The sequence below is a fragment of the Heteronotia binoei genome, chromosome 4, assembly GCF_032191835.1.
Source record: "Heteronotia binoei isolate CCM8104 ecotype False Entrance Well chromosome 4, APGP_CSIRO_Hbin_v1, whole genome shotgun sequence".
NCBI classification, from domain to species: Eukaryota; Metazoa; Chordata; class Lepidosauria; order Squamata; family Gekkonidae; genus Heteronotia; species Heteronotia binoei.
In genome coordinates, this window is record NC_083226.1 from 151,815,110 (window position 1) to 151,841,398 (window position 26,289).

The window sequence follows — 26,289 nt, forward strand, 5'->3', positions numbered from 1 at the left end:
CCTTGATTGCTCTGAGAACAGCAACTAAAGAACAAGGAGGGGGATCAAGCAAAGCTCTTGGACTCAACTTTAAGAGAGCAGAGACTGCATGTGCTTGCTGTGAGTTCAGACCATGTCGATTTAAACAAGGGCTGTGTGCGCCGGGCAGCAAGATGCTGTCTGATTTTCATCCGACTTGCAAGCTTTTGCAGTGACGTAATCCCTCTGACTTTGATTGAATTACTCCTGATTTACATCAGGGAAGGCAAGATCAAAATCAAGCTGTTAAGACTACGTCTGGTATGCGAGAGCAGCCCCTCCAAAAGCCTGGCTTGTCTATTTGACAAGAAACGTCTGCTCTCCCTGTCCCCAGTAATCACAGCAATGAGCTACTGCAGTAAGCTCCGGTCCTCTTTTTTATCTGTATAAAACAACATTATCTTTTCTGGGGCTTTATTGGAGTCTGTGGAATGCATGCCTCCCATTTTGTTTAAACATGTAATTTGGAAGTAGTCTCAAGGTCCTACATGGAATATATATATGCCGACTAACACCCAGTCCTGAGGTGCCCAAGCTAGTAAAAGAGGCATTTAAAATGGAGATAAAGCTTGACATATGGTAAACAGAGTACCCTGCTTAATGCTGACCAGGTATGAAAGGGAGAGAGAACCTCTGGGAAGGAAGAATCTATGCTCAAATATAAGATACGGTAAGATTAGAAGCCATTGTGGGGTGGGGCATGTGACTGTGATTAGAGGATCAAGAATGGCCTCCATAAAAATCTCCCAACTTGACTAACTTTCCCTTCTGTGGCTCTCTTTCCAGGAAACCGGCTATTTGCTTCTGTGAGAACTGCCGGCACAATATATATATATATATATATAGGCATTTTTATCATTTGCCGGAACAATGTGTGTATATATATATATATATATATATATATATATATATATATATATATATATAGGCATTTTTATCATTTGCTAAACTATTCAGGCCACCCAGCCATTAAAGTTAATCCAAGCACAGTAACAATTTTTTTTTTCAGATTGTGTGTTTTAATCATGATCCAACTTTGAATAGTAGTTAGTTCATTTTTTGTTTGCCCCAATTTCTGCTTCCCCATGTTGAACTGAAGGAAAATGTCAGATGATTTATGCCTCCAATCAACTTTTTACTGAAAGTCACTATGGACTGACCTCACATTTTAACTTCCTGGGTCTATACAGTAAAACCAATCTGCTGTACAGATTTCAGTTCTGCCTTTATTAGACAAGTTCTGGGATTTGGTATTGGTGCAATGTGATATTATTGATTTGTATACTTCACTGTACTGTATGTTTCTTCTTTTGGAGAACATGAAGAAGTTTTTGTGTTCTTATGAGCTGCAACATCTGAGAGAGTAGAAAGTGTAATAGATTGGTGGAGATATTTCCCTATCCCTATTTACAATCAGGAGGACCTATGTGGAACAGGGGAATGGTGTGTGAGTGTGTGTTCCAATGAGAACTCATCTAAAGTACTTAATTTAATGGCTGAGGTGGCTCCATAATTGATACATTCAGTAGAAATCATTTGTAGAACATCCATCCATACTAGTGATGACTGTATTTATTGCGAAGTGCAGAGTTTTGCCCAGTCACTGCAAGATTCTGAGTGCAGTAAATAAATCTCCAAAGAAGTATATTGTAAAAAAGATAAACTTGCATTTATTCAAGTAGATCCAGATCACATTCAGGTTGCAGTTGACAGGGGAGAGAGAAGCCTAATCGAAAGGGCACTGTCTCTATCACAAATGGCCAGCTTGCCCTGCATCATGGGAGTGGGTGTATGAAGACATTGTATTTAAAGGTTAGACTCAGATGGAAGGCCATCTGAGTGAGTGAAAAGACAAAGTGAGAAAGGAGGAGGACAGAGGGCAACTCCCAGAGGTTAAGACAAAGAGAGGCATTTCTTTCAAGGAGATAACACCTCTACACACTATAGGGGAGCACTGCTGGAGTGAGTGACTCAGCATGCACAGACATTGGAAGAAGCTACATCACTATGTAGTGCCCTCCAATGTCCAGGTATGCTGAGTCACTCACTCCAACAGTGCTCTCCCATAGAAGACTCAGTATGGGCTCACCTCAATGAATAAACTTGATTGGGCTTGGTTAGATGTGAACCTGAATTAAATTTGTTTAAACTAGGTCTATTTCAAGGTAAGTTTGCAAAGCACTCTTGTTGTCAGAAGCATGGCAGCGATCAGAAACTCCAATCTGCCACACCCACCCAGAGGTCTTCCCACCAAAATTCCCGGGTGGAGTTTGAAGTGGATCTAACCAGGAAGAGGCAAAATATGCCATTGGGGAGAGGGATATTTAGGGTTGCCAAGTCCAATTCAAGAAATATCTGGGGACTTTGGGGGTGGAGCCAGGAGACATTGGGGGTGGAGCCAGGAAACATTGGGGGCGGAGCCAGGAGCAAGGGTGTGACAAGCATAATTGAACTCCAAGGGAGTTCTGGCCATCGCATTTAAAGGGACAGCACACCTTTTAGAATGCCTTCCTTCCATAGAAAATAATGAAGGATAGGGGCACCTTCTTTTGGGGCTCATAGAATTAGACCCCCTGGTCCAATCCTTTTGAAACTTGGGGGGTACTTTGGGGAGAGGCACTAGATGCTATACAGAAAATTTGGCACCTCTACCTCAAAAAACAGCCCCCCCCCAGAGCCCCTGATACCCGCGGATCAATTCCCCATCATTCCCTATGGGAATCGTTCCTGGAGGTGCATAATGGCTGTGGGGGTGGAGCTTCCCCCGCTGGCCAGCTGGCTGGGGGAGGGGGGAAGCCTGTAAAACCAGGGGATCCCCCGCTGGGACCTGGGGATTGGGAAGCCTAGGGATATTATGAGTGAAAGGTAGTGTTGAGTCATGTAGAAAATATATTGAGCATGACATAAGACTAGTGAAGTAGCATGGTTGGGACTCAAGTGTTTCACGGCTGCTTAGGAAAAAAACATGCTTGGGGTCAAGGCAGTGTCCCAGATCCAATAAGGCTCCCAGTTTAATAATCAATATGGTCAGTGTAGCATAGTGAGGGTTAGTGAGATGTTGTGTCCAGAGTGACTTAGAAAAACCAGATCTCCACTCAGATCTCCACTCAGCTATTAACATCAAGGGATGGCCTTAAGTCAGCCACTCTCTTACACTAATTCAGTAGAAATGTTATGGATAAAGGATAAAATAAGGATATAGACAATCTGGAACATGTCCAGAGCAGGACAATGACGATGGTGAGGGGTCTGGCGACCAAGTCCTACAAGGAAAGGTGAAGGAGCTGGGTATGTTTAGCTTAAAGAAGAGTTGACTGAGAGGTGATAGGATCACCATCTTCAAATACTTGAAAGGGTGTCATATAGAGGATGCTGCGGAATTATTTTCTGTGGCCCCAAAAGACTGGACCAGAACCAATGGGTTGAAATTAAATCAGAAGAGTTTCTGGCTCAACTTTAGGAAGAACTTTCTGACAGTTAGAGTGATTCCTTAGTGGAACAGACTTCCTCAGGAGGTGGTGGGCTCTCCTTCCTTGGGGGTTTTTAAACAGAGGCTAGATGACCATCTGACAGCAATGCTAATTCTGTAAATTAGGCAGATCATGAGAAGGAGGGTTGCATCAGTGCTTAGTTCTCGTGGCCCTTTCTTACACACCCAGGGAATTGCTGTTCACCGCTTTGGGATCAGGCAGCAATTTTTCTCCAGGCCAGTTTTGTCAGGAATGCTGGAGAGGGTTTTATTTTGTTATTATTATTTTATTTTTTGCCATCTTCTAGGCTTGGAGCAGGGGTCACTGTGTGTCTGTATAGGGGGGAGGTATTTGTGAATTCCCTACATTGTGCAGGGAGCTGGATTAGATGACCCTGGAGGTACCTTCCAACTTTATGATTCGATGATTCTGAATCAGAGAACTCCATCCTGATCTCTTTGGGGGAAAGGTGGAGTGAAAATGTAATAGCTAAAATAACAAGTCACCCTGACCTAGATGGTGCAGGGTAGCCTGATCGCCTGAGATCTTGAAAGCTAAGCAGGGTAGGCCCTGGCCAGTACTTGGAGAGGATACTACCAAGGAATACCATGTAGAGGCAAGCAGTGCCAAACCACTTCTGTTTATCTCTTGCCTTCAAAATGCTCTCAGGAGGCTATAAGTTACTGCGACTTGATAGCACTTTACACATACACAATGCAGTCCTGACATGGGAAGGGAGCAGTGATATGGACTTTTGGAGGGGGGGTTAGATATCAAAATAAAGTTTTATTTGGATTTGAATAGAGTACAAGTCCCTACTTTACAACTGTTCATTTCATGCGGATATTACCAGATCAAGATCCCAAAGTATGGTCTGCACACTACAGAGAGAATATCTACTTCCATACTAAAGAACAGAACAGAAGATATTCATGTACCATATCTCTGCCAGCTCTTGCCTCATTCTGCAATAGAACAGTTTGTTTTTAAAGTGCTACATGAGCTTTTAGTACAAGCCCTACTGAACTGAATGGGAGTTGCTCAAGAATCTGACATGAGCCTTGCTCAGGGAAAATTCTCTGTGAATCGTGCGTCTCATCTAATTTGGTATAGGCTATGGATGAATTCAGACATGTGGGCAAAGGTAGATGTTTCTGGATTCCCGATGAATCTCTGTGCTGCAGAACCCTAGAATCTCTAGATCAGGGGTGTCAAACATGCAGCCTGCAGGCTGAATCAGGCCCTTGGAGGGCTTCAATCAGGCCTTCTCACTCTCTCTTGCTTCCTTCTGCATCACAGCTTGCTTTGCCAGGCTTTCTCAGTTGCACAGGAGCTACAGAGCAAAACCTCTATTTTCTCCATTGGCTGAGGCTCCTTCCTTGGAGAAGAAGGGGGGAGGGATAGCTTTCTTTGCTAGGCTCTCTCAATCACATAGCAGAGCTACTGAGCTAAGTCTCTCTTCCTTCTATTGGCTGAGGCTCCTCCCCATCCTGGTCCCCTGGGGAAGGAAGGAAAGAGCCAGAGCTTTCTTTGCCCAGTTCCCTGGATTGCACAGGAGAGATACTTAACAGGACCTTTAAGACCAATGGGTGTTAATATTTTAAGCATGTTTTATTTTAAGTTTTTTTAAATCTTTGTGTTTGTGACTTTTATAAAGTTTATATCTCCACTATCTGGAGATACATATTACATTTTATGACACAAATGGGCCGGCCCAACAAGGTCACATTTATGTCAGATCTGTCCCTCATAACAGTTTGACACCCGTGCTCTAGATAAAGGCTCCCAGGTTGCAGTTGTTGGGACCTTTCCTGCTGCAGGCCTTTGAGATGTGCTCCCAATGACAATAGAGCACAGTGAAATAGGACTCATGGTGTGAGTCTGATTTGGGAGAAGGCAGATATATAGCCAACAGTGTGCAAATTGGTTAAGGAAGGTAGGTAACTTTTCCTTTGATATGAATCTATTTATCAATTGTATAGGCACACCACTCCAATTTGTGGACTCTTCTAAACATTGTGGTTTGTCAGCTAGTGAAAAAGTGGTATTGGATAAGGTACTTTGCAATCTAGAGACAGGCACTTTCTACACAAGCCATTTAATCTTTTCTTAGTGTGCATTTCAAAGTCACCTTCTATATTAACTAACACCTTCAGTTCTGTCTTTCCTCGCAGTTTCTTGTGGCTTCTGCATTCATTTTGTGTGACTAGAACTCACACCGATTTCAGCTTTCTTTCTCCCCACGGTTTCCAAAACTCCTTTTGGATTTGAACCTTTTGCCAGCTCCGTGTTTGATCTGGGTCTCTTTTTATAAGTAGAATGTCTCTGGCAGATCTTTGAGAGCCATCCATTGCCCTACCCTGAAAGGTCCCCTCTCTCTTTAGGCTCATGCTCCCTCTCCATTGTTTTGTTTCCCTCCTTCAGAAAGATGTGTCCCCCTGAACAGGCAAACTTTAAATTAGCCAGAGAGAGCATAAGAATGAATCAGCAAATTTATTTATTTAATTTATATCCCGCCCTCCCCACCGAAGGCAGGCTCAGAGTGGTTCACAAACCAAGAGTCGACAACAAGCACATTAGTGGGACCGGTAAAATAAACAACAATAAAAACAATTACTTAAAACACTTTGCATGTGATACTATAATAGTTTCAGGCAGTGATTAAATTCTGGTGGTTAACTGTACTCAAGGGTCAGGATCGCTGTAGTGTGATAAGATAGGCCATTGGTGGTGTTCTTATGGGTCAGTCCCATTGCTGCAGTTGTTACCATTATGTAAATGCCTGGTGGAAGAGTGCTGTTTTGCAGGCCCTGCAGAACTGTAAGAGCTCTCACCTCCTCCAGCAACTCATTCCACCAGCTAGGGGCAGCAACGGAAAAGGCCCTCGCTCTCGTTGTTTGGAGCCTTGCTTCTCTGATGCTGGGGACTATCAACAGGTGTTGAGACCCTGACTGAAGTGCTCGCTGGAGCATATGCAGGGAAAGGCGGTCCCTAAGGTATGCAGGACCCTGGCCATATAGGACTTTAAAGGTAATGACCAGCACCTTGAAGCGAATCCGGTACCCTATCGGTAGCCAATGCAGCGCTTTCAGCACAGTCTGAATGTGTTCCCATGTAAGAACTCCCACTAACAGCCTGGCTGCAGCATTCTGCACTAGCTGAAGTCACTGGATTTGGGACAAGGGCAGCCCCATGTAGAGAGCATTGCAGTAATCAAGTCTCGAGGTGACCGTCGCATGGATCACTGTTGCCAAGTCGTCACATTCCAGAAAGGGGATCAACTGCTTTGCCATCCGCAGATGGTAAAAGGCTGACTTAGCAGTGGCAGCTACTTGGGCCTTTATTGTTAAAGAAGGATCCAAGAGAATCCCTAAGCTTTTAACCTTGGGTGCCAGCGTGAACTGGGCTCCGTCAAAGGTCTGTAAATGGACCTCCAGTCCCGGACCACAGTGACTCAGATACAGCACCTCCGTCTTCGTTGGATTTAATTTCAGTCTACTCAGCCTGAGCCACCCCGCCACAGTGCAATGCTGCAGACACATGCAATGCTGCAGACAGATCTTCCGGGGTGGAGTCGGACTGGCTGCCCATCAACAGATAGAGCTGGGTGTCATCCGCATACTGGTGACAACCCAGCCCATACCTCTGGGCAACCTGAGCAAGGGGGCACATGTAGATGTTAAATAACATCGGAGAAAGAAGTGCTCCCTGCGGCACACCACATATAAGTGGATGTCGTCAGGATAGTTCATCTCCTAGAGCCACCCTCTGTTCCTGACCCTGGAAAGCCAGTTCAAGGCCAACCCCTGAATCCCAGCATCGGCAAGGTGACAGGTCAGTAGCTGATGGTCAACCATGTCAAATGCCGCCAACAGGTCTAACAGCACCAGCACTGCCGAGCCACCTCTGTCCAGGTGCCTCTGTGAGGGTGATCAGAACCATCTCCATCCTGTAACCCGGATGAAAACCGGATTGATAAGAATTAAGCATGGAAGCATCATCCAGAAAACTCTGAAGCTGCACTACCACAGCCATTTCAATAATCTTGCCTAAGAATGGCAAGTTAGACACCGGCCGGTAATTAGCCAATTCAGCTGGGTCAAGAGATGGCTTTTTTAAAAGGGGGCGAACCACTGCCTCTTTTAGAGGCTGGGGGAAAGTTCCTTCGAGAAAGGACCTGTTGACAATTTCCCTTAGGGGAACCTGTAGCTCCTCTCGGCCAGCTTCTATTAGCCAAGAGGGGCATGGGTCCAACCTACAGGTGGTTGGGCGCACAGTGGAGAGTACTCTGTCAACTTCCCCCAGGCTGAGTGGAGTGAAAGAATCCAAAACTTAACTAGGAGACATGCTCGGGGCCTCGAGTTCATTTACTGTTTCCAAGGTGGTAGGGAGGTCATGGCGGAGTGACAGAACTTTATCTGCAAAAAAGCTCGCAAATGCCTCACAGTCAATATTCAGTTTCTGAGCATTTGGTATACCCTGCGTTAGGGTAGTTAAAGACAGAAATGTCCTAAATAATTGTGCTGGGTGTGAGTTCACAGACGCAATCATAGTCGCGAGATATATTTTCTTAGCGTCCTTGACTGCCACCTTATAGGTTCTCATATATGACCTATAAACTGTTCTTGTCACTTCGTCGCGGGCTCGACACCACTGCCTCTCTAGCCCTCTGAGCCTCCATTTCATCTAAATATAAAAGACTAGACGATTTCCCCCTCCCTTCCCTTTATCTTTGCAGAATCATAGATGGGGGGAGCTAAAAGACACTTTCTCAGGACATCAGAGTGAGGATTCCTGCTTTGGTTTCTCTTACAGGTAAGCTGTCCTATTCTCTTTTCTCATGCCCTGTCAGAGGAATCCGCATAGAGTGATCCGAATCAGGCATAATGATTTCACTATTGAGATACTGTGCAGTAAAAACAGAATGTAGAAAGGCCCCTAAAGGACTGGATGTCCTTGAATTAAAGCTGTGTGCCTTAAATCTCAACTTCAAGAATGTTATGTAATCATTTCTAGAAACTGGAAGGAATCCCAAGGGTTATCTAGTCTAACCCCCTGCACAATGCAGGAAATTCAGAGCTTGGAGCAGGGGTCACCCCCTCCACCCACACACACCTCCAGTAATCCCTGCACTATGTCCAGAGGAAGGCAAAAAACTTCCACCATCCCTGGGCCAATTTGACCTGGAAGAACATTCCTTCCTGACCCTAAAGTGGCAATTGGCACTACCATGGACACATAAAAAAGGACAATGAGAACAAAGCATTGACACATCTCTTCTTACCTGTCCTCTCACCACCTGCCTAAATTCATATTGAACCATAGAATCAGCATTGCTGCCAGAAGGCCATCTAGACTTAGCTTGAAAACCACAAAAGAAGGAGAGCTCAGCACTTCTAACATCCTTTCCAGCTAAATAACTCTAGCCATTCACATGGTTCCATTAAGCCCTTGGACACGAATTACCCTGATGTCCACTTTCACTTTGCCTTGTTTGAGTGGATTGTTATAAGTTTATCTCAGTTGTTTTTAACTGTCGGCAATGCCCAGGTGTTTTTGATCCTAAACACTTTTTAAAAAAAGAAAAGAAAAAAGAAAAATACAGCCTGGGTCTTGCTGCCAAGGTCAGTGAGCTCTGATGCGTAAGTTCTGTTATATAAGCTTAGGCTTCTGAAGCTTTTGACATACCTAGAACACAAACATTTCACAATGCCCGTAGGAAAGAAAATATTGCCATTGGATCTGTTCTCCTTTTGAGGTCTTCCCCCGCCCCCATTTGCCTCTTTATGATGAGTGCATTCTTTCCCTCAGTATGCTGACAGACTTCCTCACACACAAATTAATGCAACCCAACTTTCCAGCCTATTGTTAGGAAAACCATTAGATGGGTCCCTACTTCCAGCCTGCCAGTTTTCACCTTTTTGGAACGCACTGTGTGTGGGAGCAGATTTGAAAAGAATAAACCTTTCACATGAACACATGAAGCTGGCTTTTATTACATCAGACTAGGCATCTTTTCCACCTCCTCCTGCACCACTGATGGCCGGTATAAATCCCCAGGTTCCAGCAGGGGTTCTCCCGCTTTCCCAGGCTCCTTCCAGCTCCCAGTCAGCTGGCTGGCAGGGGGAAGCCCCTTCCCCACAGCCACCATGTGCCTTTCCACCTCCAGAGGCTTCAGACTCCACTTGGAAAGGCTTCCTCTTGGGATGGTGCGTCTGGGTCTTTAAGGCTGAATGGGGGCAGGGGGAGGAGGCAGAACAACATGGCTGCTCCCAGTGGCTGTGAAAACAGCACAGACCCTCCATTGGTTGCACAATCTTTTCAGAAGTCGTTTGCATAGGAAAGGTAAACTTGAACCTTTGGTTGCTCTGCGTTACTTTGAAGAAGTTGGAAGTTCAGCAACTCATGAGTAGATATGCCAATCCCCCATGTCAGAGTCACCAGAAATGGGGGAGGGGGAGAGGGAAATGTCTGCTGGGCACTGTTTTTGTTTTACAGTGTATCACTTATTTTTACTAAGTTTATGTTATCCTGTTTCAACTGTTTTACTTCTATTGTACTTATGTAATTGTGCAAAAGCCAATAAAAGTTTATTTATTTTTAAAGACTTTTCTTTTATATCATTTTTGCATCATCTCTGTCCAATTACAAATTATATGTAATTTCTTCAGTATATATACTTGATTCAAAAACAGGTCTCAATTTTAATGGCAATATTTCTGTCAGATTTGTTATGAAGTGATAAAGAAAAGAGATAACTGCAGATCCCGAGCTTCCTTTGCCCAGTTCTCTGGATCCCATGGGAGAAATACAAAGGAAGCACCTTTAAGGTCAACAAATGCTAATGTTTTAAGCATGTTTTTTTTTTTAAAAAATTAGTTTTGTTTGTCTATGTCCTTTATAAAGTTTATATATCCGCTACCTAATCTTAAATAGGTATACACATGGCCTAGCCCCAAAAAGTCTCCTTTGTGTTGGATATGGCCCTCATAATGAATGAGTTCGACACCTCTGATCTACATGGAGGATCAGTTTATCAGTGACTACCAGCCATCGTGACTAAAGGGAACGTCAACATTCAGAAGCTGTAAAGCTCAGAATCCCAGAGCCAGGAAGCAACATCAGGAGGAAGGCCTTGGCCTCTGTGCCCTGATTTCGGATCTCCTGAGTAACTGGTCGGTTACTGTGCGAGGCAGGATGCTGGACTAGATGGACCATGGATCTGATCCAGCCGGGCTCTTCTTATGTTCTTACCTGTGGGAGGGAGCGAGTTATAGACAGATCCTGAGAAAGTTTATGAGCTTTCGTTTGTAATGTGAAACTATGATTTCATGGCACTCAAACCCAGCTGTTAATATTTGACCTTTGGCTGACAAAATCTACAGTAGGCTTGACAAACTCTGCTAAGACTAAACAAATGGGATCAGCGATGATGACTGCTTATCACCTGCCCACTAGCAAGCAAATGTTACGGCTTCCTCTTGGGTTCAATGATAACAACATCAGATGGGTGGATCGAGGAATGGCAGGGTTTCATTATTCTTCCAGCCCTCTGGCCAGTTTCTGTTCATTGTACCAGAAGTGTGTCAAGATGGCTGGAATCCATTGTGCCTGTTCTCCAAACTGGTCAAACATCAGCAAAACAAGATGAGTGGAAAAAAGAATGAAAGTTCTAGCTCAATATCTCAGTAAAATATTACTCAACTGTCAACATCTAGCAATGATGGTAGCCTTTACCATAGTTCCATTTAGAGTAGGAATGAAAGGTTGCACAGATGTGCTTCAGTAAAACCAGTGCTGTTTTTGAGCAGGAACACACAGGAATGAAGTTTTGACTGGCATAGCATCAGGGGGTATGACCTAATATGCAAATGAGTTCCTGCTGGGCTTTTTCTACAAAAAAAGTTCTGAGTAAAACAGAGAGAGAGAGAGTTTTGTGTGAATTCTATGTAAGATCACAATATGTCATTTCATTTTTGCAGTGCTTCATCAATGCACATGTGAGCACCACTAATATAGACAGGGGAAAGATGCAAGTGAACTGAAGATTCGGTTGCTGCCACAAATGTCCATACTTCAATTCTGGAGGGAATTTTGGAAATTCTCCTTGCTAAATGGAATGAAGTAAAAACAAAAATGCAAAATTCAGAGCAATGAAGGGAAAAATCTGACCATCCCCAAGTCTTTTGGTCTGAAAACTCCAGCTTTATATCAAATAACCTTATTGAGACTATGAATAGCCAACACATTGTTCTTTAAAGTACTACCAGAAAACTATAGCTTTTCAAATATTGCATGAAAGTTTGGGTGCTTGCAATTATCCTGTCTCTGAATATGGAGATTCCCTAAGTTCTGGTCCAGAAGAGTTCTATTTCTGAAAAATATTGTGAAGGGGTGGGGGGTGAAGGGACAAATCATGTCTTTAATTTCATCATCACTTGCAAAAGGGAATATGTGGATTTCATTTTCACTGAGCCACACTGAGAATTTTATTGGAAAGGAACTGTTAATTCCTATTGTATTGGAAGATGCCCTCTAAGCTGAGCCCAATACAAACTAGAAGGAAGCAACAGAAGATAATGATTAGGTGGGAAAAGGGTTAAATCAGTGAAAAATTACATGCGTTAAATATGATGATTTGGATTGATGAGCCTGCCTTTTCCTGAAAGACAACATCCAGATTAAAGAGCTTTTAACTGTTCTTGATGCAATCAAAGGGTTATGGTCTTCAGCGAAAAACTGAGCTTTCGCCAAAGTTTATGTAAGCCGTTCGCATTACTCACCCTGTAATGATGTACTTGGCTAGGTTGTTTGCGGTCTGCTTCTCATTTGTTTGGCATTGCATTCCAAGATTGCTGTGACTCATAAATTTCCTTTAGTTTTACTATTGTAAAAAGATCAGGAATACAAAAGAGTTTGCATGTCTTGCATGAAACGTCTCAGATGTAATAGTGATCAGGGGGCTCCTCTCATGGACCAGACAGGTGTAGAAAAATGGATCACCACACAGAGTATTTTAAAGAAGAATCTTGTTACTTACATAATTTCTTAGCTGTAAACATAGTAAAGCAGAAGGGAAGCAGGGAGACCTCCCGAAGTGATATTTTCTAAAATAATAGTTGAATTATAGTTCCACTATTGCAGGAAAGCAGAAGATGCACAAAAATAGATTCAAATGTAGCAGGCAACATTCTTTTTGCACACTCAGAACCTAGCTTAGTAGTCATTTCCAGGAAGTACTTTATATCAGAAATATTCTGCATCCTCATTACTAAGTAAACTGGGAAATGCATTTTAAAGTCAAGTTGGGTAGAAAATCAACAAAGGGATGTGCAAAAAATTTTTTGGTAACATTTGGATTTGAGGTTATTCAGGGGCAAAATATTCAGGGGGATGAATATCCCCGAATATCAGATTTGGTAGTTGAATCTGATTTGGGAGATACTTGGCTATTCTCGAATATACGGCTCTATTATGCCCTATTGGCCACTGAAGTCAATGGCAAAATAGGGTATAATGAATGGTGGCTGCAGGGCAGACAGTTTGAGGGAGAGGCACCAAATCTACAGTGAAGCTACAGAAACCTTTTCCCCACAGAATTCCCAAATTTCAGAAAGATTGGACCAGGGGGTCCAATTCTAGTGGCACCCAAAGAAGGCACCCCGTCCCACCATTGTTTCCTATGGGCCATTGAAGTCAATAGCAAAATAGGGTGTAATCTAGCGGGGCTGAGGAGGTTGAGGGAGAGGCACCAAATCTGCAGGGCAGCTGCAGGCACCTCTCCCCCACAGAACCCCAAGCACCCAAAGAAGGTGAACCCATTTCCCATGCTTCATTATGGTAGGGGGAAAGCTATTTCCCCATAGTGGGAAAATTGACACTGCGTAAAAACGGTGTTGGAGGAGAGGCACCAGATTTGCAGTGTAATTGCTGGAGCCTCTCCCCCAGAGAACCCCCAAATTCCAAAACGATTGGACCAGGGGTTCCCATTCTATGGGACACCAAAGTGGTTGCCCCATTTTTCATTGTTTCCTATGATGGGATAAACTTGCAACACCGGCAGCAGTCAGATTCTCCTAGAGAATCTCTGCAGTGGAAAGTCAACTGTGGTGAGGATGCTTGTTTGCAAGGAGTATAACAGTGCTATGTGCCCAGCAGAACAAGTGCCACTGTGGCAGTGCCAGTGTCACACACAGGGATCTTCATTTAAATCTGAGAATCTCTCTGAATTACAAACCTAGATTTGCTCTCTACAAGGACCACAGCACAGAAACAGTGCACTGAGTGCAGTAGTGCTAAGCTGCAGAGCCCCGTGCCAACCTAATGGTAACCAGCCCAGTGGCAGAACCCTACCAACTACTGCCCACCAGCTGAACCCAGTGCCCTTGTGGGTGGGGAATAGCAAAAGATGGACACATATCTGAAATCAAGATTCACAAAGCTGAGCAACTTGTTTTACTGCGACATCATTTCTGAAACAGACTTGGACAGGAGATTGCAGGAGTTCCATTGCCCTGAGTTTTTGTAATGAATGTAAAGATTACAATTCAGCAATCTGGATCACCAATTAGCCAGTTTTATGTCTCTGCCTCCTATATAGTTTATTGTATTTTTTTAATCTTGCCTTTCCTCCAAGAAACTTTTTTTTTTTTGCTAAGAAGTCGTGTGGCAACCCCATAGAGTTTTCAAGGCGAGAGACAAACAGAAGTGGTCTGCCATTGCCTGCCTCTGCATAGTGACCCTGGACTTCCTTGGTGGTCCTCCATCCAAGTACTAATCAGGGCTGACTCCGCTTAGCTTCTGAGATCTGACAAGATCCAGCTCACATAGGCTACCCAGTGCTGCATTAATCATTCTCCCTTTCTCCATTCTCACAACCCTGTGAAGTACCATAATTACCTGAAAAGAAGATGACCCTGAATGGAAGATGACCTCCCCTACAAATGTTATACACACCAAAACAGAGTATTACTGGCTTTACTGTTATTTGTAGGCAAACATAAGACAACTCCCTCTTTTTGTTTGATGGCATACCTGTAAAAAAAAAAGTCTATTTTGCAATTGAGTAAGTACAGCAGGTTAGATTAAGAAAGAATAATTGATCTAAAGTCATAGGCTTGACAGTCCACAGGTTCCAGCAGGGGATCCCCAGGTTTTGCAGACTCCTCCACACTGCCAGCCAGTTGGCCAGTGGGGAGAAGTCCTGTTCCAACAGCCACCATGTGCCTTGAAATCTGTGCAGGCTTTTAAAAACCTGAAAACTGCCTATGTTTGGGAATATGTGTGTGCATTTAAATCTGAGCAAGAGGAAAGCTGAATGGGCAGGGAGAGTGTGTGAGAGAGGAAGCCAGCACAGTGCTCTCTTTTTTTTGGCATTCGTTTCAGAAGTTGTTTGTATGGATAGTAAAGAGCTAGCCAGAATCTGATTATTTGTGTGGATAGCAAAACGTTAACCAGAACCTAGACTGCTCTGCTCAGTACTTTTGTTTTCCTGTGTTAGTCTGGAGAAGTTGGTTGAAATACAGCAGATTGCTACATCCAGCAACTGCCATAATTAAATTGTCCCAGTGAGATTACAAAAGTGTGGGCTTGCAAACTGTTCATTTTGGCTGCTTTGTGTGTGTGTGTTCATTTTCATTTAGTGGAAGTCCAACTGCTTGGCAAACCCTTTGAAGGAATAAAAGAGGAGGAGGAAACAAAGACTGTATTCAGGGAAACTGCACTGCTGTATTTTTATTTATTTATTTTAGGGAATAGGAGAGTCTCCAGGCTCCACCCCCAAAAGTCTGCCAGTTCCATCCCCAAAGTCCCCAGGTATTTCCTGAGTTGGACCTAGCAACTCTATGAGGTCACCTACAGTACACTCCTATGTAGAATTACTCCAATCCACCAATGGATGCAGACTGCAGTAGCACTGCACAGGATTGCATTGCTAATGACCTTCCATGGAAGATTGGGGATTCAAATCAGGTTTTTCCTAACATCTGACACCTTGACCAGTACACCATGCTGAATTCTGCTGCATCGCCTCAGCTGAAAAAGTTGTTGCTGAGCCCTTTTTCCAGCCTTTTAAGAAACTGCAAGACATTTGTAAATGTGTGCGTGAAATGGGAAAGCCGTTTAGAATGCATTCATAGTGGGGTTTTAGTTATTAGCTGATGGTAAAACAGGAAGGTTGACTGTCAGTTATGTTTCCACTCTCCCAGCACTTTATAAAGTTTGTATGATTCAGGTTAAGAGGTGGCTGTAGGCATGGGGCATCCAGGGTAGCTAGGGATCCACACAGGGAGGAAGGAAGTGCTTAGCTGGCCAAGCCCCTTGCCAGGCAAGGTGACTCACTCAGTCAGTTTGTCAGTCAGTTTATTATTACAGTCATTGACAAGAACATGCAAGTCATTTAGAACAACTTTAAAAGTACCTTATTAAAAAATCCCACAAAGAGTCTACATATTTAAGATTTGATGACTTGAGGGTTATAACAGTAAAAAAGAATATAAAAGATTATTATTTAAACCTTTTAAAGCCAGGCAAGGTGAGAGGAAGAAATGACCAAGACCCTTGCTATATCAAAGGCTTCATCTTGGCCAAGCCCCACATGGCTGGCTAGACGGACCAGCTGGAGGACTGGCTCTTTCTCCCTCTTTCCCTCCCTTGGGGGTGGGGGTCAGGCCAGTGGAGGTTCCCCATGCAGGGATTCTGGAGCCCCATCCTCGAATTCTACATAGGGACCTAGAATCACAAAGGCTGCCAGTGTTTAGGATCAGAGGATAAATTATATTTTCCTTCTGTTTGCACACCCTGGTTCTCTCTTGTGCACCACATTCCTTCACCACTAAGCACTTTCTGTTCATGTCAGGAACAAACCAGTCAATAGAGGGTTGCACTGAAAAGCAGAAGAAAAGTACAGGATATCAACCAAGGTCTTCACACCCCCTGTCTGCTGACCACCAGACACTTAACTAGCCATATATCTGTTTAGGAGTAGACTGGAAAGTTAAAATGGCCCTGGAGTAAGCCAAGCTGCCTGGGGCCTACAAACTAAAAAGCCAACACCACAAGGGGCACTTAGCTTAGCATCACCACCAGTGGGTGTTAGCTGCAAGGAGGAAGCAGTTTTGAAGGAGGTGGTACCTGAACAGATGTTAATTATTATTACCATTTGTAGCTCTCAGCCAAGTAGCTCCTGAGGGGCAGGCAAAGTTGCTCAGTTTTGGCTCTGCTTGCCACCAGCAGCCTTCTAGAGCAGCAGCCCCCCAGGGAAACTTCCCCGTAAGTTGTTGTGGCTCAGCCTAATCAAACCAATCCCAATGAAGTGGAGGAGGTTGACAGCAACCAAGAAACACCTGATACAGGGCCCCATCTGCAATCTTTTGATGATGGAGGGGTGTCAGAAGGTGCTGCCACTCTGTCAGTGGAGGGGCTGCCAGGCGAAGACAGTGCCCTGACAACTCAGGCCCCAAGCTCAGAGGAGACCCACCAGGTGACTTTATCTCCTCTGTCCCTGGAGTTGCAGAAACGTTGATAGTGAAGGGAGCAACATGAGCTACAGGAGTGGAGGCACAGTGCACATTTAACAGCCTGGTGGGATCTGGGGTTAACAAATCATTCACTCAGCAGCTCAACACAATCCAGCTGTGCTCCTGCTATAAAAAAGGAGCAGAAGACAAGCTTGGCATGGAAGCAACAAGTTATCACACCTCTGACTCAGCGGCCACAATCCCAGACTCAACTCTGCTTTTGCAACCTTTGGACCAGATCTTGACCCTGACCTTCTCTGCACTCATGAACGAATTCAGACTGCTGGACCCCGCTTCTTGGACAATACTCAGAACTGCACCCTGCTTCTTTGGTAACCAGCCTTTGGACTGCACCTTACTGTGATCTTGGAACTTGGCTTGGAACCCAGACTCTGACATAAGTTAAATGACCAGTCCATTCTATTGACCCTTCTGCTCCAATTGATCCTTTCTCCCCAATAATAAACTGCAGAGCCTCTTACAATGCTGATCTCCCCTGCTTACATTTTATGCTTAGAACACTCCCCCAGAGTAGGTTAGGCTGAGAGTGAGTGACTGGCTCAAGGTGACTTAATGAGCTCCTATGACTGAGTAGGGTTTCCAGGTCACTCCAGGCAAGCAGGGAATGGGGGTGACTTACAAGGAGAAAGAAAAAGGCGTTGTGGGCAGCATTGCACAGGAAGTGACATCTCATCAGTGACATCCAGGCAACATGCAAGCTGCCCTGAGCCTGCTTCGGCGGGGAGGGTGGGGTATAAACCCAATAAATAAACATTCTGACATGGTAAAATCATCTTCTATCATAGAATTTTTGCCCAAATACCAGAACATCACCTGAACATTGCTGGTGTGATGATGTCACTTCCTGTACAACACTGGCCAGAGACTTTGGCCTTCTCCTTTCTCCTGGTAAGGCTCCCCACCATCCAGATGATTGGGCCTGGTGGGCGGACCCCTCCTCCACTGGGGGGGTCTAGCAACTCTATGACAGTGAGAGGATTTGAACCTGGGTCTCCCAGATCATAGGTGGACACTGACCGTTATATAATGTTGGTTCTGTTTACACTTCTCTAGCCATGTGGGTTGGACATTAGTGGCATTTGGAACTGTTCTTTAAAGACTGTATAGTAGTAGTCCTTCTAAATGTGGATTCAGTTGCAAGTTAGCATGTGCTGAATGAATTCAGATCATTTCAGTATGTGCCAAATGCTACATTTGATATATGGCTGCTTGCTTTAATTTAGCCCTTATATTGGCTCAGTGTGTAATCTACTGTTGGATCAGCGTTAACCAACAACCCTTACATCTTGCATGTAAGTAATGTGGCTACAGAAATATAGATGAGGTCACCAGTTCTCAGTGATGATAAAAGTCTTCTACATGTGGTCAAGTTCACATATTTATCATTCATTAACTGTATCATCAAGTGATGACTTGAATGAGTAAAACAGCCATTACAGATGAATCATCAAAGGTAAATTTCCATATCAGCCATATCTCAAACACCATGCGTTTGAATGGTGGCAGTACACACATTCAGCTGTAAGTCATCAAGTGTTAAGTGACCATTTCATGATAGATCCAATCATGTACCTGCATGTGTGAATCAGCTCCAGATGGTGAACATGTGTTGAACAGCTGTTGTTGCACAGCCTAATGCTTTATCATTGGAGTCAAAATTACACGTCTGAAATCAACCCTGGCTATACATGGCGCTAACGTGTATCATAGCTGATCAGATTTGATTGATTCAAATATCCATTTTCTGTCTTGCAGAGGAAAAATCTATGGACAACTCACAATTAGATTAAGTTTGCAACATAAAATCAAATCATCATCACATAATAAAAAATATGCAGTAATCACCAGACTAATGCAGCAAGTTTCATACTAAATCAGAAGCAAACCTAGTGGAGAACAGATACCAGACATACACATCCCCTGGGGTAGGACAGCATTCACTTAGAACAGTGATCCCTAACATGGTGTCCATGTAGAGTTGCTAGGTCCCTCCTGGCCACTGGTAAGGATGGGGAGGGAGAGGGTTGCCAGATCCAGGTTGGGGGACTTCTGGAGATTTGGGAGTGGAGCCTGGGGAGGACAGAGACCTCAGTGGGGTACAATACCACACAGTCCACCCTCTATAGCATCAATTTTCTTCCAGGGGAACTGATCTCTGTAGTCTGGAGATGAGCTATAATTCTGGGGGATCAAGTCTCACCTAGAGGCTGACATCCTTATAACATTCCATGGTATCCATCAATGGACTTCCTGATGCTCATTTGCTGCTTCAACAAAGCAGCTCCCCTCCAAAGCAAAGTGCCTGCCCTGGCTTTCCTCCATTTCACTGGAGCAGGAGCCCTACAAAAGAACCCATGAGACATCAGTTTTGTAACTGCAAATAGCACTGCTCTGGAAACAGCCACCTCTGTCCTAGGAAGATGCTTGTCTTGCAGCTTTCCAACATTTTGTGATTGTCCCTTGCACTCCATGACAGCCATTTTGTGATTGGTCCTAGCATTGTGATTGGCCCTGGCATCCATGGCAGCCATTTTGTGGTGGTGCCCACACCCCATTCTAACAATTCCAAAAGTGTCCAAGATCAGGGACCCTTGGCCTAGAATGTGAAGGCCCATAAGGATGGGACAGAAAACTTGATGCCACTGCAAAGAAGTCTCACCGAGTGTACCATAGACACCAGAGAAATGTGAATGTGTAATGGATAAAATAGTCATCTGATTTCTCTTTCATAGCCAGATCCTTTTTAAGAGCATAAGGTTGTTATGGTTATGAAACCCATTTGTGAGGGACGATTACTTCAAGATAGGCAGATGGAAACTACAAGTATCTTTGACTATCTTAAGGCTTAACCACTAATGCACAATGCTGTGTGGAGAATGGCCATTTCCTCTAATGATCACTCTTGAACAGGTCCCAGTCTCCTGACCGAGGAGATCAGAAGTTCCTTTATTTATTCCAGGTGTTGAGTGAAAACCTTGATTCTCCAGCCAAAAACCACTCATATATATATAAATATATAATTAGAATTAATCTAATTATTCTTGAAATGATTAAGTGAACAAGACTCTCAAAAGTACAGATAACACTAGCATATGTCAAAGAGATCAAAAGCAAATAGGCATGCATGTCATTTCTTATTCTACCTAAGCTGAATTTAAAAGGAATTGAGATTTCTAAAATTCTTAGCAGAGTCTTTGCAGAAAATGTAAGATAGTCCCACTGAATTCAAGATCCGAGAAATCGAGGGGTAACACAATGTGGCTATCTTATACGGAAATAGTTACAAGAGCCAACACACACAGAATGGCCATCATCCTAGGTAAACCCTCCCCCCTGGGACTCCAGGCAGGAGAAAAGGGTGAGGGGCTTTGTCACATTGTGATTTGCGATGTTATGACCAATGTTCCCTCTAAGCTGCAGAGTCTTGTGAACAAAAATTCTACTTTGTGAGCTACTGGCATTAAAGTTGTGAGCTGCTGCATAAAATAGTGTGCTCTGGGGTCATCCTTCCCAAGCTAAGACAAAAATGTGTGAGCTGGAAGCTAAAAATCTGGGAGCTAGCTCACGCTAACTCAGCTTAAAGGGAACACTGGTCTTGACATAATTTCCAGTTTGTGCATTGTGATTGTGACACTAAATATATCTGTGGTTTCTTAAAAGCATAAAAAGTATGCTGTGTTAGTCTCTACCTTCCAGAGTCTGCCACTGGTTGCCAGAGTTTAGCTGACAAGCCTAAACATATGTCTTTATTATATCTTCTGATTTGTAACCTCTAAGGCATAATGTGATGAACCACAGAGCATACAGTGATACTTCCCCAACTGAATAGGAAAGCCTGTCCTGTCCTTCCTGGGATTTTTTTTTCTGGCCAGTGAATCAATTTTGTCATAACTCAGTATAAAATACTGCACATAGGAGGAAAGTTTATAGCCAGAATTAAACTGTTGGTCTCAAAGGTGCCACTAGAATCAAACTTTGTTTTACTGCACAACCGTTTCTAACAGTGGATAGTAGGTCTGGTTCTCACCAAGCTGTGTCTCTCTCCAAGGCTGAAACTCTGAACTACTGAACCACTGACAAAAGCTCATACAATTTTATGCTGTAAGTAGAAAGCAAATTCTCTGGCTTGCTTGTGCTATGCATTCCAAACAGCCTTTCCAATTACCTTAAATTCCATGCTAAGGTAATGTTTCCAGCAGGTTTCTGTACACCTGTTTAGGTATCCTACCTTAGATCCAGTGCCTTAACCTTCCTGGTGCAGTACATTAGGCTGAAAGATAGTGAATTTTCAAGTTCTGCACAGTGAATTTCAGAATAGGGGAGGGAGGGTATAGAGCACAGTAATCCCTCTAGCCCACTTCCCAGCTCTCTGCAAGGAGGCCAGTCTTGGGAACCTACTGACAATGTCCTTTAAAACTTATGCCAAAAGGGAGGCAGAGCTCTGTTACCCTCCCCAAAGTTGCTGCCACCAGACTGGGAATTCTTCCAGGGCCCTCTATTTGTTCCCTCTAAAGGGGCAAATATCCCCAAATGGACAAAAGATATTTAAGGCACACACACACGTGCCTTAGTAAGACTGAAAGGCACTGGTCGCTTCTGCAAGCCACAGACATATACTCCAAAACAAGAGTTAAAATAAGATTTATTTTGGATACACAAGTATCTTCACAACACTATGCAAAGAAAATAAAAAAGCCTTAAAAGCTAACTAATTACCTTGGCCCCAGGCCAATTGTAGGTAGATAAAAGTCCAGAGTTTCACAGGCAACTCTCCTCTGGGACTGTCTGGCCGAATCTTCCAGGATTCACAATTGCTCTCTTCACTGGCCCTAAGGTCACAACAGCCCCTTGCCTAAATTAGCTTAGCTAGGAGGAGAAATCTCCTTCTTTTACCGCCCCAAGGACCTCTAATTAACAGCCAAGACCTAATGCCTTGCGGCTGGCTGTTCCGCAACAGGCTGCAAACAGAAGATGGAAGATTCCGCAAAACTTAGGCGCAGCTAAAACTTAAGCCCTGGCACTACAGAGGGGGTTGCACATTTCCAGGACTGGCCCTAGGGTGCATGGCGCCCTAGGAAGACTCGCAGCCCGCCCTGCAGTGCCCTGTCACCTCCCGCCACCCCCTCCGCCTTGCCTCCTCCTCCCTCCCTTCCCTGCCAAGACTATTTCAATGTCTGGGAACGAGCAGTTGAGCACCGCACTCCCTGGCTATCCAAAGGCACCACTGATCGGCGGTTAAAATGTGCCAGAGGCTCCCAGCTTCTATTCCGGCCCTCCTGTGTGCTCACTGCCAGTGCCAGGTCAAGGGAGCAGGCCAGCAGCAGTGGGAAGGACCAGTGAGCTGCTGAAAAAGCAGCCGGCGCCGCTGCCTCCTCTCCACTTCCTTCCCAATACAGGAAGGGAGGGAGGAGAAGGCTGGGAAGCAGGCAAACTAGGCATTTGCCTAGGGGGGAGGGGGGAATGGCCAAATTTGATGCTTAGTGGGTTAGCTGGCCCTGCACATTGCCCATGATCAAAACTGGCCTCTAGAAAACATGCCATCTGCCCTACAACCGGGGTGTCAAACATGCGGCCCAGGGGCCAAATCAGGACACCCCCCCCCCCGGAAGGCTGCTATCAGGCTCCCAAGCAAATGGCTGTCATTTGCTTCCTTCTCCATCTCTCTTGCTTCCTTCTGCATAACAGCTTGCTATTCAAAGCTTGCTCAATCACACAGGAGCTACATAGCAAAGCCTCTATTTCTCCATTGGCTGAGGCTCCTCCCTTGGGGAGGAAGCTGGGGAAGCAGAGCTTGCTTTGCCAGGCTCTCTCAATTGCAACGCAGAGCTACTGAGCCAAGCCTCTCTTCCTTCTATTGGCTGAGGCTCTTCTCCCTTGTAGTCTCCTGGGGAGGGAAGGAAAGAGCCAAAACTTTCCTTGCCCAATTCCCTGGATCCCATGGGAGAAATGCAGAGAAAGAAGCTTTAAGACCAATAAGTGCTAATGTTTTAAGCTTTTTTTAAAAAAAATTGTGTCTGTATCCTTTATAAAGTTTATATCACTGCTACCTAATCTTAAATAGGTACACACATGGCCCAGCCCAACATGGCTCAGATTGGTCCAACAAGATCTCATTTATGTCAGATCCAGCCCTCATAACAAATGAGTTCAACACCACTGCCTATACTGAAGTTAATTTCTCACACAAAATAAGCTTTAAGCAGCTAACTGTAGCTTTGCCATGTGCCGTGAGATGAGCACTGGGCTTGCTGTAGCCCAAGCGTTGCATTCCCATGATTCCTCTTCCATATTCATAAGTGTGTCCATGTAGGGCTTCTGTAGTCTGAGCCTGACTCTCAAGATCACTCTTCCCAGGACACTGTAAGGATGTGCAAGAAAAAGGGGGGCAGGAAAGTGAAGACACTGACTGGATGGACTTTTCTTAGACAGAATGGTATCTGGTTTCTGCTTTGAGTGCTGCAGCATGTCTACCTTGCAAAATGCAAGACACAAAATTGTGCAGTTGCTTGTTTTTGAACATCGGCCCTCAGAAAGGGCTAATGAATGGTTCAGTTGCCACATCTTTCTTCAGTGCCATCCACGTATTCCTAGAACGTTCTGCTGTGTGACAAAACCCCATGCTTTGAGTTTGGCTTGACAGGGTGACAGTTCCTTCTCCTGCATCCCTGACAGCATGCAATCATGTGTCAAATGCAAACAGCCCGGACTGCTTTAAAATATTTCTGTCTGACTGCTGGCAGTGGTGTCATGCAATGCTCGATCTCTCTGCTCTGCTGAGAACACACACAGTGCCCTGCAGTGAACCCCATGTAAGCAAGTAAACAAAACACAGGATGAAGTGATATGTACGCACACTGGCTTTATTATGTGCAATCAAATGCACAGTGCCAGCGGCTCCAGGTTTTATACAGCTGTTCAATGTGGCTTAGCAAGTAGCCTAGAAAGTCATGTGTCAGATTTCATGCAGACAAAAAAAAAATTTGAAGGGTTCACTTGGTAGCAATAAAAAGGACAGGCTTATATTGGGTTGACCAATACAGTTAATCTGACACTTTAAAAAAAATTAAATCAAAGTTTATTGATAGATTAAGGCATTACAGAAATTTTTTTAAAAGAACCAAAAAAAAGAACCACTTGTGTCCCTCCTTCAAAAGCTCCGGCTATGGAATCCTTTTGAGGAAATGTATAACTGTACAGCCTGGATATTCATAAGTTTCAGCTTTCATCAAATTAAGCTTTACTAGACGGAGCTTTTTTTCAAGGGTCACAGTACTCTCAGTACAATTTTTATGGGTTTAGTCAGATAGCTGCTGTTGGCTTTAGTTTTTGAGAGAGAGAAAACAAATCAGTAGAAGAGTAGACCCGATAGATGTTGTTTTCCTTGACTTCCAGAAAGCTTTTGATAAAGTTCCTCATCAAAGGCTCCTTAGAAAGCTTGAGAGTCATGGAGTAAAAGGACAGGTCCTCTTGTGGATCAAAAACTGGCTGAGTAATAGGAAGCAGAGAGTGAGTATAAATGGGCAGTCTTAGCAATGGAGGACGGTAAGCAGTGGGGTGCCGCAGGGCTCGGTACTGGGTCCCATGCTCTTTAACTTGTTCATAAATGATTTAGAGTTGGGAGTGAGCAGTGAAGTGGCCAAGTTTGCGGATGACACTAAATTGTTCAGGGTGGTGAGAACCAGAGAGGATTGTGAGGAACTCCAAAGGGATCTGTTGAGGCTGGGTGAGTGGGCGTCAATGTGGCAGATGCGGTTCAATGTGGCCAAGTGCAAAGTAATGCACATTGGGGCCAAGAATCCCAGCTACAAATACAAGTTGATGGGGTGTGAACTGGCAGAGACTGACCAAGAGAGAGATCTTGGGGTCATGGTAGATAACTCACTGAAAATGTCAAGACAGTGTGCGTTTGCAATAAAAAAGGCCAACGCCATGCTGGGAATTATTAGGAAGGGAACTGAAAACAAATCAGCCAGTATCATAATGCCCCTGTATAAATCGATGGTGCGGTCTCATTTAGAGTACTGTGTGCAGTTCTGGTCGCCGCACCTCAAAAAGGATATTATAGCATTGGAGAAAGTGCAGAAAAGGGCAACTAGAATGATTAAAGGTTTGGAACACTTTACCTATGAAGAAAGGTTGAAACGCTTGGGACTCTTTAGCTTGGAGAAACGTCGACTGCGGGGTGACATGATAGAGGTTTACAAGATAATGCATGGGATGGAGAAAGTAGAGAAAGAAGTACTTTTCTCCCTTTCTCACAATACAAGAACTCGTGGGCATTCGATGAAATTGCTGAGCAGACAGGTTAAAACGGATAAAAGGAAGTACTTCTTCACCCAAAGGGTGATTAACATGTGGAATTCACTGCCACAGGAGGTGGTGGCAGCCACAGGCATAGCCACCTTCAAGAGGGGTTTAGATAAAAATATGGATATATATATATATAAATTTTTGCCACTGTGTGACACAGAGTGTTGGACTGGATGGGCCGTTGGCCTGATCTAACATGGCTTCTCTTATGTTCTTATGAGATTGGATTTATACCCCACCCTTTACTCAGAGAGGCTTACAATCTCCTTCCCTTTGTCTCCCCATGACAGACACCCTGTAAACCAAAATGCCCTCAAAAGAGGTTGTGGAATTGACAGGTGGGCACCTTTGGCTTAAAAAAGGATCTAGAATCTATGTATACAGGATTCCACTTCCAGAAATTATTGCCAAATTTACCAAGGACACTAATTAAGTAAAACAATTATGATTTTATTACAGAAAAATATAGAACACCCACATACAAGATAATAGACTCATATAACATACATACAGACCTAATTAAAATAGAGAGAAATGCACAGAGGTAACATAAGGGTGGACAAACAGAGTGATAATTACCGATCGTAGTCTTCAAGGAAGGCTCCAATGGCGACAAACGAGGATGATGGGGAAGGGGATCCTCAACTGACCAAGAATCGGGGATGTATCTAAACTGACCCTCAACTGGCCAAGAATTGGGGATGTATCCATGCAGGAATGGGGTACTGCTAGATGCACACCTGTGGGGAGTTGGGACTGTGGTTATAAGGACTACCTTGAGACCTTAGGGGGTAGGAGGTACAGGGGTAGATGACAGGTGATCAGCTGGTACATGACCTCAGAAAAAGGGGAAGCTCCACAATGACCATAAGGGTTGGACTTATGCGGTAGCCAAAAGCCAGTTTATTGGGGGCACCTGATTGGATGCCCATACCTGGCCAATGAGCAGACCT